At 38.4% G+C, this 19,385-nt stretch overlaps 1 long non-coding RNA gene across 1 annotated transcript; it reads left to right on the plus strand.

The window, feature by feature from the left end:
• Positions 1 to 2,200: 2,200 nt before the first annotated feature.
• LOC306835424 lies at positions 2,201 to 15,401 on the plus strand. The gene is made up of 3 exons (XR_013780641.1): positions 2,201 to 2,314; positions 7,973 to 8,020; positions 15,313 to 15,401. It is a non-coding gene; the product is annotated as an uncharacterized lncRNA (long non-coding RNA).
• The last annotated feature ends 3,984 nt before the right edge of the window (positions 15,402 to 19,385 follow it).

Genomic DNA, 19,385 nt, shown 5'->3' on the forward strand with positions numbered 1-19,385 from the left:
GGTAGTAGACCAGGCATTAAATATTAAAAGCTCTGATATAGTAATATTATATTTTCATTGAATCACCAACCACAAGGTTCAAACACAATACAGCACTAAAAAGGGAGATCCCCCTGATGAACCACTCTTTTGTACATTTCAGAGCGACCATGTAAGTTATGTTTAATTCATCTGTATTCAGATAATATGAAAGACTGTCGCCTCTCAAAGAGAAAAGCAAAGTGTATCCCGAGATCTGCATTATTCTTTACGTGACTGCGTGCGCTGCTATCTCTGTTCTTTTGTTTAACCTTCAGCTGGGGCTTATGGGATCCAGTCCTTGTAGAGTTGTAAAAAAAACATCTCATTTTAACAAGAGGAATGTTGTTATTGAGAGAAGATAGTTTGGTCTATGTATTCATCTTGTACTGCCGCTCTATACGGTATCTTTTTCTCCATTAAAAGACCCATTCATACATTAAAAAAGGCTTTCATCGTAAAGAAGCTGACGTGAGAGGTAGTAGGTTGTTCAGATTAGACAGACTATCTTTTTGCTTTTATTGTACACAAGGAAACGGTATAATCAAAGACATTTCCAGATATAGATGTATCAGCATTTTGAGATACGAAGCATAAGCTCTTGAGTCGTTTCTCTTCCTAAAGTCTGGTAGATATAGAGGGAAGCTGTGAATGTGGAACTTGGCTCTGGGTTTATTATATCATGCTGATTAGTCAAAAGTCTCAGGGGACATACTTTCAGTTCAAGGTTTATATTATTCTGTGAGAGGGCAAGATCATTTTTGTGTGAAGCTGAACCTGACATTCAGAAGGTCTGTCAGCTTTTAATTGAAAGATGTTTGATGTACACACTAACTCGATGACTTTGCCTTGAGAACGTGTGCTACGGACACACTGACCTGATTGCAGAGAGACAGTTTTCCTCTGAAAGGTGAATAATATCTCACATAACTGTGATAACTAAACCAAATAGTCAAAACCTTTTACTGTGATTTTACGTGTTGTTCCGTTTTACAGTTTTACTTTATTTTATACATATGTCTTTTTACAGGTTTTGGGAACATTTTGGCATGATTTGTTTTTGAAATGAATGGTGAATGGACTTGTGTTTGTTTAGCGCTCTTTTCGTCTTCTGGCTACTCAAAGTGCTTTTACACCGCAGGTCACTCTAACCCAATCACACCCTGATGTCACAGGCTGTCGTGTAAAGTGACCATTAGTATCAACTTACACATTCATACACATTTACACTTAAACCCCCTTCCTTCTGGTCGTACCAGAGAAGGCTGCAATGAATCTTATAGTGATAATGACAATAACTTTATTCATATAGCAATTTTAAAAACATAGGCAAAAACAATCTTTCCACGTGTGATGTCTCTTGAGTCAGCATTGTTTGTGGCTGAATTCTAAAAGATTTAAAATGTGCTTGAAGCTAGAGACTTGAGGCTCCGTCAGCAGCGACCAGCACGACACCTCAAAATCGGACTGAACTGTCAGTGGTCCAGCTGCATTGTGGGTACTGAAGACACCAGGTTCTGACAAGGAAGAAGAAAGCTTGCAATAGAACAGACGATATCTGTGCTTCTGCAGAATGCAGAAAAGACATTGATAAGTGTTGTGATGTTGTAGGAGTGCGATGATTAATGATGGTGCACTCTTAAAGGAGCGGTGTTAAGGATTAGGTTTCTATACACTGATAAGGTTGCAGTCGGAACCAGCAGTCACTCCTCTTAACCTCGGCTTCAAAGCATGTGTGTTAACATGTTTGAGCAATAGATCTCATTTTAAGGTAAAAAAAAACAACAACCTGTGGACCCTCTGAGTCAAGTCCACGGCGAGTCATGTAATTGGCAGGTTGTTTCACACTGAACGGCTCCTTGCCTCTTACTCTCTTTTTTTTTTTGATTGAGAAATAATTTTAACACTGAAATGCTGATCAGAAACACTCGACAATAAAACGTAATATTCCTGCAGTTTGAACTTCAGTGCTTTATTGTGTAGCAGGTGTTTTAAATTGATTAAACACCACGGGTAACCATACTTGTAAAACGTTCTTTTATGACTGTTTCCTGTTTTACTTGGTCATTGTCGTCTGGTCTCTGACGGTTTCACCTGTGTCTTGTTTGTCACACCTGTGTCCAATTCCTCCGGGTCTATTTAGTGCCGGTGAGCTTTCTCTTCCTCGTCCGTTCGTCATACATCAAACTGTCACTGTGCTTCCTGGGGAATGTTTCTGAGCTCTAGTGTCTTTCTCTTTCTCCCTGTTTGGACTTTCACGTTGAACCTGAAATTTGGACTTTGTTAAGAAATTGAGGTAAAGTTTTGCATCTTGCCTTTTTTGAGTTAATAAATCTTTTTCAGTTTGGTTCTGGACGTGGGTCCTGTTCCTTCTCATATGAGCCTTGTGACCACACCCACATCTATGACAATCCTGATAATTAGACCCAAGTAAAAAGAAACTGTTAGATAGTCTTGTAACACTTCATTTATCTGCAGAAATAAAGCGATGGAGTTGTAACTGCTCCACAGCCGGACTGTGAAATTGTTCTGATTTTTTATTTTTATTAATAGCTTAGCCTCTGTGGACAGCATTTAGTTGTGTGTGTGTTTGCCTCACATGTACTGGAGTGGAATAGTCAAAGTCGTTTTCATCAAGATAACAGTAAACAGTTGTTGTAATTCTCATGCATACCGAGGCGCTCTCCTGTGTGTTGTCTGGCTGTGAAATGAGACCCAATTACAGGCGTTCTGTATTCACTCGCTCTTTGTTTTCCTTCCCCTTCAAGTAATTCTCATTTCAATATGATGTCAAGAGAGATAAACAAAGTATGAATTGACGGGTCGGAGATTTAGACACAAACAGAGAGAGTCAAATAGTAGGCCAGACAGATGTGTAGGCGTACACAAAGGCAAGTGTGCTGCATTCAAAGTTTGTACATTTTCTGACAGAGACAAGAGAACGCTGTTTTTATTCCAAAAATGTTCAGACACTTGTTTAAAAAAAAAAAAGGATTACATATTGATAGTTTATTTTCTGAAGTAAAAGTGAACAAGCAAAAGTGTTGCAGCATGATGTGCTCGTTGTATAAAAGTCGAACCTCTTGATAGTTTGTAATGCATGTCGACACATGGTGATAATCAGTACAGGTGATAATTTGCAGCATAAACATCCCTGTTGAGGCGTGATGCAGCCATGTTGGATTTAAACCTAGGGTTCTGAAGGTTCGTCGGGGGGGGGGGGCGGCGGCGGCGGCGGGGGCAGCAGCGTTCTTGATGATGTATCTGACCAATAGTTGGGAATTTCTGACTTCCAAGATCAAATAAAACGCAACGAGAGTTCAAATGAAACCTTTGTTCTGTTTTACACCATTTGAGTTCAGTTGGCGACAAGAAACTGGACGAATGTTAACATCTTTATTGCCTGAAGAAGAAAATCTGCTCTCTAAAGCAACAGCCCATCCAAACTGAAACAGGCAAAAGAAAGGGAAAAAAAAACAAGTCCCCCTGAACAAATGCCCACACCTCTAATGTACCGTCCTTGTTAACAGCAGTCACATTAATTGTGACATCACACTGGGACATTTCCATTTCGGTGTGACCGCCACAGGCCTCCACAGAGACTGAGCAGCGTGACCTTTTCAGCTCAGAGAAGCAGGACTCTCCTGGCCACTACACTGCCAGGTGCATTGTGGGACCGATTGTGCTCCGTGCCCTTTTGATAATTAATTAACATACGTACATGACAGTTAATTTGTTTTTGTGCAGCGTTCGTGTTCATCCATGTGCCATGCCCTTTCTCTGTGGCATAATCACATTCACATTAGAGATAATGTTTGGCTGAAGGATACAGGTAGGGACAGCATCACTTTGCATTTCAATAACGGGAATCTCATTGGGCTTTTTCACAGATGCTTAACCATTAACGTACAGTACTTTGTCTGATTGCAGGAGCATGAAATTGGTCCAACTGTGACTATTAGCACTAAATTGCATTTTGCTAAAATTGTATCATTTTAAAGGCTTTAAAATTGTGACAAAAGTCGCCTTATTTGCTGCATATCCCAGTTTGTGCATCATTGTTTCTGCAAATTCCCCAGAATACTGCTGTGATGAATATCACAAAGGGGCTTAAAAGACCCCACCACACCTTTTAACAGTGATTGTAATCACAGCCTTTCTTCCTCTGCCCACAACAATATTCACCAGAAAGGCTACATGGGCTTTAAGATCAATGTTTTCAAAGGAAAAACGACCCCATCAAAAAAAAAACCAGCAGTATGTGTTTTGAATGTATGAGGGTCTTACAGTTCTGTGCCGTTAAAAAAGGTTGGGAACCACTGGCATTAACGAAACATATGTGTCAGTTTCATAATATAAATCATGTGTTAAAAGGTTGTTCCTCTCCTTCTTTGGAAAGCTGTCAATTGGATGGAATTGAACATATATTAGCTTTGGATTTTTTTCAAACTGTAGCTCTAATTGTAGCTTATATAATCATAAAAGTTTAATTTTATAAACTGAAAGTTTCCACTCATCTATAGGTGTCTGTGACTCATTATGTATACAAATAGAAACGCATTCCTCCATTAGATATTCTCGTGTGTGTGTGTGTGTGTGTGTGTGTGTGTGTGTGTGTGTGGTTTTCAAGGCCATTTATGAAATGTACAGACTTAGACTTGTTATTCAAGCCCTGTATGTTTTTCCTGTTTCTATGTCTGCCTGCAAATGTGAAGAAGAATCACCGAGAGATGTCTTAGAGTTTGATGTATCGAAGACCTCTGCATAAGTCTCTGTCCTTTCCGATGTTGCTGCCTCCGTGTTGCTGCAATGAAACATTAACTTGGTTTTAGGCATCGTGTCCCTGAGGACGGACTTAAAGGGAAATATAAATGACATGTCCACCATTTCACCACAGGTTGTGTTAGGGCTTCTGTCAGACACTTCAAAAGTAATGTGTTTCATGGCAAAACCTATTTTGATGTTATGATTTGATATAGTGATGAGATATACTATCAAGAGTCTGTGTTTTATTTTGAAATTTACAGGATGCTCTATACTTGGCTGACTTCTTGTCTGGTTTGATCTTCTCTGTTCGGCTTGTACTGTAGCGAGCTCCATCGAAAATAGAAACAGAGTCTTAGTATTTGGATCGGAGCAGAGGGAAGTGGCTCTTCTGGCATGTGCAGAAGATGGATTGCTGTGTGTGCAGCAGAAACACAAACACTGACCAGAGAGGGCGCTCTCAGCTCTGAAGTGAGTTTTTGTTTTTCTTAATGGCATAAACTTAAGGATGCACCAATCACAACTTTTTTCAATACTTGAACACATTTTGACCTTTTACATTCTTCCTCTCTGACCAAATAAAATCTGTTATGTTATTGTTCATGTACACTATCACACTTGTGGCTCTACTGTAGCTGCAGAAAAAAAGGAGTATACATTTACTTGCAAAACAGGCCCTGAGGTAAAGAGGGAGTCATAATGAGGTCATGCTTTAGACTCTCTGAGTCAAGGTGAAGTGTGAGGGTGAGCTCATCAATTATGCAAATACATGGTGGGAGAGGAGGCTGAAATGTGTGTGTAAAAGGATTGTGCAAGCTGTTGTTCTTAAGCCAGCACTTCAGGACCTTTTTTTTTATTTAACCAAATGAATCGCATTATCTACTGTGTTTATATCTTGGCTCTTTTTACCAAACAACCCTTCATTTGAAATGAATTTAACCCTCAATTTAAAACCCTTGAGTTTTAGTGGGACCTAGACAAGTTGGTGTGTGTCTGTGTGTCGACTTCATGCTCCTCTTGTTTGGGCTAAACTGGAGGGTTTTTGGTTTCAGTTCGGAGGCACAGAAAGATCCCTCCCATAAACATCCTTCTTAATCAGATTCTGCACAGGCTGATAATGAAAAAAAGACCGGTGGTACTTTGGCAGCCACGCAGGTCTCCCTAATACACATTCTCCTGAAAGCAGGGGGCGAGGGAGACTAAAAGAAGCTTGCCTGCTATTGTTCCTTCACATTGAACCTTGCAGTGGTCCTGATTGGCTGGTGTATTTGGCATGTGAAGCCCGCAGCTAGCTGACTAGCTTCCAGCATTAGATGTGTGCCATGAGCCCATTGGCTTTGAAACAAACCAGCCGAGGTCTTGTAGCACAACCACTAAGACTTGCAGGAGGTTGTACTGACATGATTTACATTTCATGACCTGCACACTAGAGAGATGCTATGCTGCACTACTGCATCCTCTGTTAAGATGTGAAGAAAAGTACACAGCAAAAAGAGTCAAAGTAAAGAATACAGTATCTGCTCTAGTTTTGACCTGATGTTTAGATAAATTGCTAGAATGAAGGGATCTTTCACATTGAGTCAGAGGACACATTTTCATTAAAACTATTATGTCTGGATAAATGATTTGACAAGTAAAGAGAGAGAAGCAGTGTTTTTTTCCCAGGGGGCACGCTGACGAGTGGCCATGGAAGCTCAAAGATGAATGAAGCGTTCCGAGAGAACTGGTTTCTACAGGGTCACAAACCTCCTCTGGTGCTTGATTCGTGTTAAATTTTGACCAAAGCACAGCAAATGTTTTTCATTGAGACCATGGGGGGACTGTTTGAAAAGGTGGACAAGGGCTATAGTATGTCCTCTTTATGGGCCTACACATTTTCTGAAAACACACACACACAAAACATAGCATGCATTGCTCCAAATTCAAGTAAACGCAATGCTTTGTGCAGAGGTTAAAGGGTTAGTATGCGATATTTGTAGGTGCTGAAAGGAAATGTTGATATTGACCTTCATTGTTTAAAAAAAATTTCAAATATCTTAGAAGAACAAAACACATAAAGGAGCAGTACTAGACCTCGAGCTCCTCACCCTGCACATCATAATCAAACGTGAGCATGAATGCCTCAGGTATTTTTTTCCTCTCCCAGCTGAGTGCTCTTACACCGTCATTAAGAACTTCAACAAGGACACAAATTAAATGTTACTCTTCGATTTTTTAAAAGCAAAATATAAAAAAAACAAACAAACACGTCATCATTTAATTCTTCATGCATTATTCATCTGAAGTGTAGTTATTACTGCGATGCTACCACAGGCTCTTCCATTAACTGAGTTAAAAACTGGGAAAGTAGCAATGAAACAAACTAAATGTTTTTTCATCCAAGCTGAAAACTTTTAATTAATGATAGCCTTTTGATGGATTTAATACTTTTTCTTCATTGGCCAACATGTACACAGTTTAATAATGCTTGAGTTGGGGAAAATGTGAGAAAATTGTGAATTATTTACACATATACTGTACATGTCTTTACAAACTCTTTAGACCAGAAACTCTTTTCAAAATTAATATATTTTCACTGCAGGACAAATTGAAGTAATTTTCACTTAGAAATTATGAATTTTTCAACACAGAACACCACTCCATTTCACTGCTGCCGTGTGTTTACCCCTCCCATTTGTATCGTGTGCTGATTGGCTGCTTAACAAATCCTTGATCTAAAACCCCATGAGGGACATATTTCTGACCTACTCTCTCTTTGTTTTCACAAAACTAGCTGCTCATAATGTGAATTTTGTATTTAAAGCACTGAAATAAAGAGACAGATGTTGACTGAGGCTCATTTAGTGCCTTCTTTTTCTGCATAAACAGGCGGTGGTGACGAGACTGCTGCATTAACTCAATAGGGATTTCTGGCTCATACACAAACTGCATGAATATTAATTGTGCTTCTAAACTATATGTTATGCACAAGAGGCTTAGCATGCATCTTATTATCACTTAAAGCTGAATTCACAAGCCAACTGCATGGAGCCGGATTGTATTCACTCTTGTTTTAAAATGAAAGGAGATGTTGATGTGGAGGGAAAACACAAACTTGAAGCTTTGTTTTATTTGCACATGTTACTTGTAAGAATACCAGCTTCTGTGCATTACAAGAAAAGTGCTAATGATTTATTTGTCTCCTCCGCAGGTCAGATCAGTTTGCCCTGGAGAAGAAACAAGTGCAGCAAGCTTCAAGGTAACAAATTAAAAACCTTCATGTGTCAGACTTTTAGAAAAGTGAGGTGTAAAAGCAAAGAACACAGTGCTGTACGAAAAACAAACTATAACAACCTTCAAGCATGAATTGTTCTTATTTCTTGTGTCTTGATGAAATACATATTACCAGCTCCAGGTAGGTGATGTGAAAACCTTGTGCCAACATTATATAAAGAGATGGAGAACAGAGAAACAACCTTGTTCAAAGGTTGGAGAAAATATGTTTGGCTCCCTTGAACAGTGTGCGGTGTAAAAAAATGTGACTCTATGAAGCGATCTGAGGCTTTAACTTTTCTGAAAACTTGCTTTTTGAGTTGCCATACATTTAAAATAATGTCAAATTTATCAACATTTCAAAGCCATAGGTTGCCACCTCATCCTTGAAATCATTTCTCTGTTCAGTAAACATATAACACCATCTATGACCCATGCAGAGATTAGCTTCATCATAGCATTCACATTAACAGCTGCAAAGTGAATTGAAGCTGTCACAACAGACCTGAAAGTAAGATACAAAGCTGTGTATAAATGAAGCTGTTAGAGAGAAGCTTAAGAAAACTAAGTCATATGAGAAGTGGACAGTTGAGATCATCTTGAAATCAGCTGATAATGAGGCCTGGATGTCGTCTTACTTCTACCACAGACTTGCCCACAAGACATGACGAGGGCACTGTAATGGACACGTGCACGGACCCTTTTAAAGCTTTGTTCAAGTTAACACACATCCCTGATTTCATTAACACATTCCTGTCAGAGTGACTCTTTGACGTGGGCTATATAAGCACAGGTGTAAAAACGCAGAACAACACCAGCTAGAGCTCTCATTATCCCAACTCTCGTAATGGTTTAGAGACTTTGTGTCATGTCAGTATTTTTGCATAATACCCCATGAAGCCAGGTTGTACTCCCAAATGCAGTCTAAATGTTTTGTCAGGTCAGAAATTTTGAATTTTCATAACACATGTACTTTTCATTAATAAGTAATAATAGGAATTTGCTTTTTAAAAAAACAAAAAACAAATACCATGACATGATGATACTATTATGATGCTTCAGATAAAAAAACCTTCTAACTGTATGATCCAGAACTGACCAAGAGTATCCTCCAAAGCTCTGTTATATATCATAAATGAACATAAAACAGACTTTGTTTGTAACTTTAAGATGATTTTTCAAGACTTCTATTCATCTATTCTGAAAAACCTGCATCTTCTCACAAGAACCCATAGCGTTCACTGCTATAGATTTTTGAGACCAGACGTGTGACCTACATGTCAAGTCAAGTCAAAATAATTGGTGTTCCGCCTTGTGACTGTTTGAGTCGAAGGGCTTTAGGGTATCATAGTACAGAATCATCAAGGGAAAAACATCCAGAAACATGAAAGAAAAGTGAGTCTGAGGACGTGTTTTCCCAATGAAGCCATATAACGTTTTATTTCTACAATTGGTATTCATGAATCTTCTTTGTAAAGATTTATGGATTATTAATAATGTGCTCTCTCATTGCATGCTTAATAATCTGTCATAACAACAGTTGACCTTTCTTCAACGTAATTGAAACAGATTTCCTTCGACCTCTTTGCTTTTTCAAGTCTTTGCTCTCTTGCTAGTTTGTATTCCTCGCTGTGCCTCCTCCTGGCATGCACATTTGCTATTTGCTTTACTCCCTGCTGTGCTTCAGTTGTTTGTCATGCAACGATGAAAGCCACGTGCTGAACTCTGTGCAAACCCGCTGTCATTTACGTTCTCTCTTGCTGTGGAAAGTTTTGGTTTTAAGACATCTTAACCACTAATTTTTGAATCTCTAAAAGGAAAGCATTGTCACTTTGTCTGTGTAGACGATTCATTATTCTTTCACAACGGCTACTAATGCTTTGTTTGGCCTTTCCACAAGCAGTTATTACCGTCAGTTGTGTTTTACTTAGAACATTAGCCTATACAATGCTCGAGTTGTGAGAGCTTTGGTGAAAATAAAAATCTACAATTAACTATCTCACGTTGTCGTTAAATAGTCTATAGGCTTTCATCTTGGTAACACATTAGCTATAAAATATAATATTAGCTAGCTAACTTTATTAGATAAACTATACTGTTATTACCTTGCGTACCTGATAATTAGAATAGGTTGCATGGGCTATAAGCTAGATAAGTGTATGATGTATCAATAGCTAGCTCCAATCATATTGTAGCTTGTTAGCAAGCCAGTGGGTTGAATATAATATAGCAGTAAGTATGGCTCTTTTGTCATATTAAATTACAAAGAGTAAGGTCTTTAACCTGCTTGTTGTCTTGTTTATTAGCCAGCTAATATTGTATGTATAATATGTGTAATATAATAAACATGTTTTTGTATAGCTGCACTGTTGTTATTTGCTGCTCTGTGTGCCCTGAATTGCCCCCCCGGGGACAAATAAAGTTTTTTGAATTGAATTGAATTAGCTTGCATACTGTTAGCAAGCTAGTTTGAAAATGGCTGGCTAGAACATTATTATTAGCTATCTAATTATGTTTACATCTTCAGCTGGGGGGGGGGGAGTGGGGGGGCTTTACTACCAAATCATGATTTTAGATGAACTTACACAGACAACAGTCCCATTCTCTCGTTAATAAAAAATATATGGTTAATTTGAAAAAAATGTGCTAAAAAAACAATTGTATTTAATCATTGAGAAATTAAAACAACAATGAATCGCCTAGATTAAACACATCCCAAAGCCAGTGCATAAACTGAAATTGTCATTTTTCTGCCAAGTTTCAGCAACAGAAATCAAGTTTGGTTTAGGTGTTTCTCAATTTCATGGCTGGATTTAATTAGACCTATAACTCCTCATTGCTTTTTCTCCTTTGCTAATTGTTTTTCACCAACAAACTAAAACAAATTCCTAGTAGGCCTATGTGTAAACTGATTCTAATTTAAAATGTGTTTTTTTTTTCTTTGAAATTAAAGCTCATCAGAATTTAAACACTTCTTGGATTTGTGAATATAAGGCATAGACTGTAAGCTTTCTCATTAGTCACCTGTTTCCTGTTTTTGGTCTCCACTTAATGGTTTTTACTCTGTGGCGCTGAACAATAAATGAAACAGCAGCTCATTTATTACCAACTTACAGCTTGAAAAAAAACAACCATTTCTATCTGGATATGGATACGGTCATAAACGAAAACAACAAGCAAACAACCACAACACCAGTGACAGAAAAAAACAAGAGCAACATGGACATAAATACAAGCCATGGCTTAACAACAGGTCGATCTTAATGTGTGCATTAAGAAAAAATATGTCAGACAGAAAATAATGATTATTCTGCACATGATTTTAAGGTGATGTGTGATACTATTCCAGCCATATCCAAGTCTTCAATTTACATGTTTTCCATATTCTGACATTTGTGCATTACAGCTCCCCAGTGGGCCAGCTTGGTGCCACAGAGTGTGAGAATATCAGGTGATATCTCTTTAATGTCCCAGTGCACTCAGATTTTAATGAACTGCTTCCCCCTCCAGAGAAAATAACAACACTGACAGTTAAAACAGCGTGGGGCAGAAAATTTGAACATTGTTATTTTGTTTGTGTCATTCTCTACCTCAGAAAAAACTCTTTTGAGGAGTGATTATGGGAAATTAAAAAAGATTATTTTGAGTATTTTCTGAGGCAACAATTGTCACATTGTTGGGGGAAGCAGTGCATTCTTCATGAGCTTCAATTACCTTCTCTAATTGTCATAAATAAAGCAAACAAAGGAGGATATATTTTTTTCAAATAGTTACAGAAGCGGTGGGTTTTGGATTCAAGTTTGTCTGAAATAAATTAGAAGACTTGAATATATTCAGTTTTTCAAACAACTGGGCTCATTATAGTTTGACATCCTACTTTTTTCTGCATTTCTCTTGATTCTTGTTTGTTCTGATGCTTAGACGGTCAATTAAAACTCCAAACCCTGTAAACACCCTACATGTGAAAGAAACTTTGCCACGGGCAAAGAGGAAAAACTTCACATGAGTGATAAGAGCCAGTGTGATCCATAGACTGATTGGATGAAAAGATGTGTAATTAAATTGTCTTTTTCTCAATCCCATCGCCTGTCAGGCATCCCTGTGGCTTTATCATTTTGCCATTAATGACAACTCGCAATCAATCACAAAGAGTTTCTTAACTCCGAGCTGCTTGATTATGAACTGCTCATCTTCCCATCCTCAACAATGAGTAATTGCTTGAGATCAGCTCGGGGAGCCTGTGACAAATGAAGGTTAACAAATGAGCACTCTGAAGTATCTCGTCTAAAAGCGATTAATAACATTGTGACATCTTGAGTGAGAAAATCAGCAGGAAAGCAGACGGGGAGAGGCATGTTTATGTGGTCAACACAGGAAACAGAGAAAGTGCGTAGACTGTGATGGGCGCTGGCATACGTCTGAGATTTCAGCGATTATCATCAATGTTCCAGAGATGCTGGTTGAAGGACGACAGAGCGAGTAAGAAGCAAGTCTGGAAAGAGATTTTTCTACAAAGGCCTGGTATGGACTGAGAGGAAGCTCTGATAAGCTTCTAAAGACACAAGCCTTTGCCAGGACTTCACTTTGCTGAAAATGGAAACACAACAGACAAGAAAAGATAAGCTATAAGGAAATAATCATGCTTTTATCCTTTCGACGATAACATAATGGAAGCATCAAGCACCGCAAATATAAAGAGTTAAAACACCCTACATTTCGGTTTATGAAGGAGTGGGGAGAAAATTCAATTAACGTAATCCTGCAAGGGAGAGCAACTATGTAGCATTTATTGATTTAGTTCTTATTTTTTTAACTATTGGAAATACCTGGAAGAATGGCTTGTGGTTTCTCAACAACTTCCAGGTTTTGAACTGTCAATGCCACATCTGTGACCGCTGAAATATTATATAAAGGAAATCATGTTTGATGGAGGACTTATCTGAAATGTCAGTGAGGGATATTTTTGGTGAGTGAAGTGTGTCAAAAACCTCAGGAGGGTTCCCTGGCTGCTGTCATGTGAGGGGAAAAAAAAAAAAAAAGGACGATTGCTCTACTTTAATCAATTATGATTTGAATAGCAGCAAGTCATCACAAATGCTATCTCAAGGCACTTAACAAAAAGCGTAGGTCTGGACTGTAAAGAAAAAAGACAGAACATGAACTATCATGAGCACTGAGTAACATTTAGCAAAGTCACAGTGGTGAGGAAAAAGTGCCTTTTGACAGGCAGAAACCTCGAGAAGGATCGGACTCATGTTGAACAGCCATCTACTGAGACTGTGTTGGGCTTGGGCGGTGGGATAGAAGGAAGAAGAAGAGATACTGTAGATGGAGACATACAGAGCAACAAGTAAAGAATAGATTTAAAGCTGTAATGCAAGTAAAAAAGGTAAATTCATTAAGGGTAGAAACAAAAAGTAAAAAACTGATCCATCATATATTAACATTATCAACAACCATGCAAATAAAATGGACGGGGCACAGATATGACGATAAATGGTTCCAAAAATATAAATATAAATAAATTTTCTTCTACTTTTAAATTCTATTGTTAATTTTACAGGCAGCCAGTGCAGACAAGCCGATACAGGGGTAATGTGATTTCTTTACCGAGATCTCGAGCTGCAGCATTTTGGACCAGATGAAGAGTCTTTAGAGACTTTCTTGGGCACTCTGATAAAAACAGGATTGCAATTATCCAACAAGGAGGTAACAAATTAATGGACTGCAGGATAATTCAAAATCAGTGTCTATATATTGGGGAGTTTAAGTGGAAATAATAGACATAACATGGGACCAACACACTGTGAATTATCAATCATAAACTGTATAGTGTGCTCACATTTTGAAGAACCATAAAATGTTATTTCAATCATTAAAAAATCTGTGATAGAATTTCTTTTGCTAAAAGGTATAAAAGATAGAAGTGCTATTGAGGGAAGAAGAGCAATTACAGTAGAACATTAGTGCTTCATTAACATTTCTCATTATTGTTAATGGACTTAATATTTCTCCTTTGCACACTTTTTCAAATGGATTTCTTTGGAGGAAAAGTAATAAAGAGAGATCCGAGTAATGGCTGTTTGATGATGTGTTCCATCAAACTTTCAACACAAAAACGTATGTTTTAACATCTCTTAATAGTGTACAAACATAAATGTATGCTTCCTTTAATTTCTGTACAGTGTCTGTTAAGGTTTGTATGAAGGCCCAAAAGCAGACACAGCAGCACTATTGAAGGGTTTGAGGCTTTATTCCAGGGCTTGGTTTTGGCGGAGGGCTGACTGTCTGGATGGTCGAAACTGAGTCGAGGAGAATTATGAAGCTAATCTGCTTCCGTAGGCTGACACAGAACGAGTCCAATTGTTTGATTGTGCAGCAGACTTGAGGAGATGACACTGGCGAAAATCACTTCAGCAGACTGAATAATCTGGTGACGAGTCGGTTTGAAGCCAAGGTTTTGTACTGAGGCAAATGAGGAGATGAGTCGCAGGTGTGAGTCCTCACCAGGTGTTTGATTGAAGAAGCCCCACCTTCAGACACACACACACACACACAAACACACACACACACACACACATCTACACACACACACACACACACACACACACACACACACACACACACACACACACACAGACTGAGGGGAAGGAGAAACGTTGAACAAAGAAAACATAGGAAAACAAGATCACAGCAAGAGCTGGAACAATATCTACATGACAAAGAAAGCCTGTATTACCTCTGTATGTTTGTGTTTAACTCATGATGAGGAAACATGAATATAATGGTCATATTTAAGAGCATATTTCATACACATGATGGAGTGAATCAGTGATGTCACCCCTTGGTTTCTCAAGAGGCATTTGGAAGCAGAAGTATGTTAGCTACCATGTTGGAAATGCTATCTCCATCTAAAGTTGAATCATGTCATTACATAGTCATGTACATTTTACTAATATATATCTGATAAAATGTATTTAATATAAATGTGTCCTTGTGACATCTCCCTCCCCCGCCTCCAGGGGCGTGACCCGGGGTTCAGGAGAGGTCGCGCAAAAAAAATGGACATGTACACTCAAATTATTAATTAATTTATTTATTTATTTTTTAATCAAACAATTACAATTTTCCTCTAACATGTCTGCACTAATAACTGTGTCGCAATAGTGGCACAGGAGAATGTTTACAAATACACTTCATCCTTGTCCTCTCAAAGTGTAGTTAGACCACTTTGGCTGTTGTATCTGAACTAACATGTCTTGTTGATTTGGTTCAAAGGTTTACCAAGAAGACAGATGTTATTGTCTCCTGAAGTCAACATGTCTCCATGCTACTGAAGAAACCCCCCGACTCTGAATGGGACTTCATACAAGTCAGTCTGCTCTCTTTCATTTCTCTCTCCATGTGTTGTTTCGATTGTCTGACTTTTCTACAGTAAGTCACACGAGAATTGGTATTATTATGAATAGGCAATAAGCATTGCTTTTGTGTATATTTATTTATTTATGATTGATTATGAATATGAAGTTTTGGGTTGTTTAACAGAGTAGAGGAACAGTGGAAAGCCATGTGAACTAAAACTTCCTTTTTCCTGAAGTCAAACACATGACAGTCTGGTCACATGACTTTTTTAAAAGGTCTAGTGAAGCTTAGTTCGCAGTGACAACAGACCTACTACACATTTTCTTCCCAAAAGGTTTTTTGTTTTGTTTTACATATTTTTGAAGATAATTTGTTTGTTTTGTTTGCTCAGTCATAAAATCAATAAATTTATGACGAAAAAGAGCTCTTCCCCATACTACATCATGCACGTCGAGGACATAAAATGTAGTATTAGAATGAAAAATATCTGCTTTTTATCACGTCTGTGTTTTTATAACTAAATTTGCAGTATTATTTCAAACATTGTTTACTAAATTGTTTGTAATTGTTTGGTAAGGGTCAGTTACTTAAAAGAAATTACATTTATTGCATACTTTACACTTTACTACTCAAAACCTTTTGAGCGGGAATCTTTGGGTCACCTTACAGTCCAGCCTCCAGCGGGCCCCTCAACTTCTGTCTAAACTGATGTTAGACTAATAAAAATAAATGCAAGTAATAGCAGACAGAGTTTTCCTGCAGGTCTTTCGTACTACAGATCCTAAACATTGATCTGTCGCCCAAACCCTGCTCTCCATGTCTGCATGTCAATGGGTTCTCAGGGAAGATATTGAGCACACTGACGTTTATGTGACTGCGTTGAATGCCATTTACAGTAAGAGCTAAGAGTAATTGTAGGACTAGGTGCTCTATAAGTGCAGCCCATTTAACAATAACCTTTTGTCTGTGCTGTGTAGTCATTTTAAGTCATTTTCCAGTGTAATTACATATGTTCGGGGAGAATTACTTCACACTCATAACTTTGCATTTAAGCAGAAAAGCATATAGATAATCATAAATATATCGTCATATGGTTAGCAGATATTTCTGGTATACTCTCTGAAGCAATGGAAAGCGGTGGATTTATGAGCATAATAACGTCTGAGGTTTATGCATCAGCTGCCCAGCTCAAGTGTCCCCTGTCAATAGAGGCTGTGCAGGATGAATGAGTGCCCCCTCTGCTACAGTATGGGCAAAGAAAAAATGTCTGACAGAGTGATGATACTTAGCAGAGTGAAAGCAGGGACAGGAGCTGTGAAGTATCAGTCTGGCTTTCAGCACAGAGTTGGTGACTCAGCAGTGGCCGGCAGTGGATTTCAATAAATCAAAACCCTAACTGGACTCACGGGGTGGCCATGGCTGAGTGTTTCTCATTACAGCTGGGTGAGTCAACAGAGAGCTGAGTGACAGCCTGGAGACAAGCCAGGGAATTATCTTCAGACATTCGAGGCTGTAAGCAACTTTCCTGCAGATTCCTTACTTTACCTGTTTTCCCACAATGCATCAACACTCCTGTTTGATTTGAATGGTGAAACCCTGTCTGGGATACTTTCCACAACAGGTCACTCCTTGATGATTCTGTAACAGGAACTGTACCCTAGCCTACAGTTTAGTACATAATACAAATTATTTAACCAGAAAATGCAGAATTAAAGTAGTTTAGAAATTATAATTGTGTCATCCATTTAAGGTCAATTCAACCTAAAAACTCTTCAGAACAGGATAATCCTTTCAGCTATTAATTGTCTAATATTTACCAAAAATATGGTTGAAATCTAGCTTAAGGATATCATGTGGCGTTTTGACAAGCTAGCTAACAATTCACCTCCCTTGAAGACATGGTGCCATTGTTAGCTTCCATGTGGAGCTGTGTGGATGACCAGCTGATGTTTTTAGGTCCAACATTCACTCTCCTTTTTAATCTCTCTATGGTCCCCCAACTTTCCGACTCTTTAGAAGCTCAATGTGTTATGTTGATGAATTGCTATATGTTAGTTAGCTAGCTAGTTGTTAACTTGTGTGCTTTTAGGTGATGAGCAGGAAATAGAGTTGGCTTTCACAGATTATTTGCTAAAACATCTATCCAACACGGACAAAAACACACTGCGAGAGCTGTGAGTGTCAAACAAAACATTTGGGTTAATAGCTTTGACGCAAAATAATGTGTTTAAAATTTAATAAAAGTAGTGGAGCTGCAAAGCCGAGTGAGTTTACCATTTGTACCAAACCTTTCATTATGTAACCATTTTCAAATCATCACTGAACCTCAATTTCAAACATTTTTATAATTGCCATATGATTAAAGTTTCTCAGATGTAACAGTTGTAGCCATTGTTTTGGTTTCTTTTGTTTTCAGAAACAGATTTTGTAAAAAGGAACCCAATTGAAACGGTAAAATGCAGAAGATGAAATGGTCTGATTTTAGAAACAAACTAACAAAAACATTTAACTGGCTTCATGGTTATATGTAAGATTCTGAATTTACCAACCAATGTAATTATGTAATTGAGTAAAGACTTCCTCAAAGGTAAGGGAAGTCAAACTCCCTCTGGATTTTTTGTTCTGAGCACTGTGTTCACATGGACCAGATGGTGGTTCTTTCAGCTTGTTCCATTCAGAGGCTTAAAAGACATGTTTCGTTTGCGTTTGTCTTTTTTTTTTTTTTCTCTCGAGTGAACCTCTTCAAACTGTAAGCCCTGCCACCATATGGGGGATCTGTGTTATTACAAGAGTACAAGTGAAGGAGATCCAATAGTCTTTCAGAGGCAAGGGGGGGGGGGGGGGGGGGGGGGGGGGTCATAAGGGTCATCCACATTTTTAATGCTGAAAATCTATAATAAATAATGTACTCAAAAGAAACATATTTTACTTGCAGATTCTGGAAGAAAGTCTAAAATTAGCATTTTACCCTACAGTATACATTATCACTGCAGTGTCTACAATAATATTTCATGCTCATCTGTTACAGTTATAACTGAGACGGGCTTTAGGTTAAAGGTGGTCTGCAGATCCCCGGTGAGTGTCAACTTCCCTTAAAGTCTCCTTGAGCATGAGAGACCGAACCTGTAATTGCTCTGCGGCTCTGTGCTTCCTGTTCCACTCTGCATACTCCGCTCTCTGGTGGTATTCATACATATGCAGATGAGCCATTGTACTATATACGCAATAGGGATACGTGCAGAGCAAATACGTGTTTGTTTATCATGGAATGGTTAATGTTTGTAAAACTTATCCCTTAATCAGAATAAATTTACATGATTTGAGAAAACTTCACAGTCATGGTATTAAATGGAGCTAATCGTCTTATATAAACAAGCTTCATTGAAACTCACCTGTATAATTAGATGTATATCATTACGTTATACTTTCCTGCCTTTTCAGCCCTGACAAAATCTATTTCTCCACAAAACTTAAGTAAATGCAAAAGACAACGTGAGCACCACTGGACGAAGCAAACAAAATTACAAGCTCCACTTATGTGAGCAAACATAATTAACGGGCACCGAATCTGACAGTGCACCTGTTCTAGTCCTGAGAATCCGTCCTGCCTGAGGAGTAAATCTGCTGCAGTTATGCCGCCACGATAATGATGCCGCTATTATGAAATGGTAAATCATAGTATTGTCTCAGTTACAAGAAAGTGTAAAGTGGGTTTCCTTTTTTTGCAATTTCCTGAGTACATACTCATTGCTTTACCCTTTATTCTTACGGAAACCTGCTCTCATTACTCATGAACTTGCACCCTCAATGACCTCTGTGTTTGGATGCACATATATGGACTTGTCTGTGTTTGTGTGTGTGCATGTTCGCTCAACACTTGTCTATAACGAGCTCGTGAACTCTTCCGGACTGCTCTAATAGCTGCATTCTAAGCCGTACCCCAGGGCTAAAAGGGTTGCGTTTTGTTGGTGTGAGCTGAGGCGAGCAGG

This window comes from Symphodus melops (assembly GCF_947650265.1).
Source record: "Symphodus melops genome assembly, chromosome: 14".
In the NCBI taxonomy this organism is placed as follows: Eukaryota; Metazoa; Chordata; class Actinopteri; order Labriformes; family Labridae; genus Symphodus; species Symphodus melops.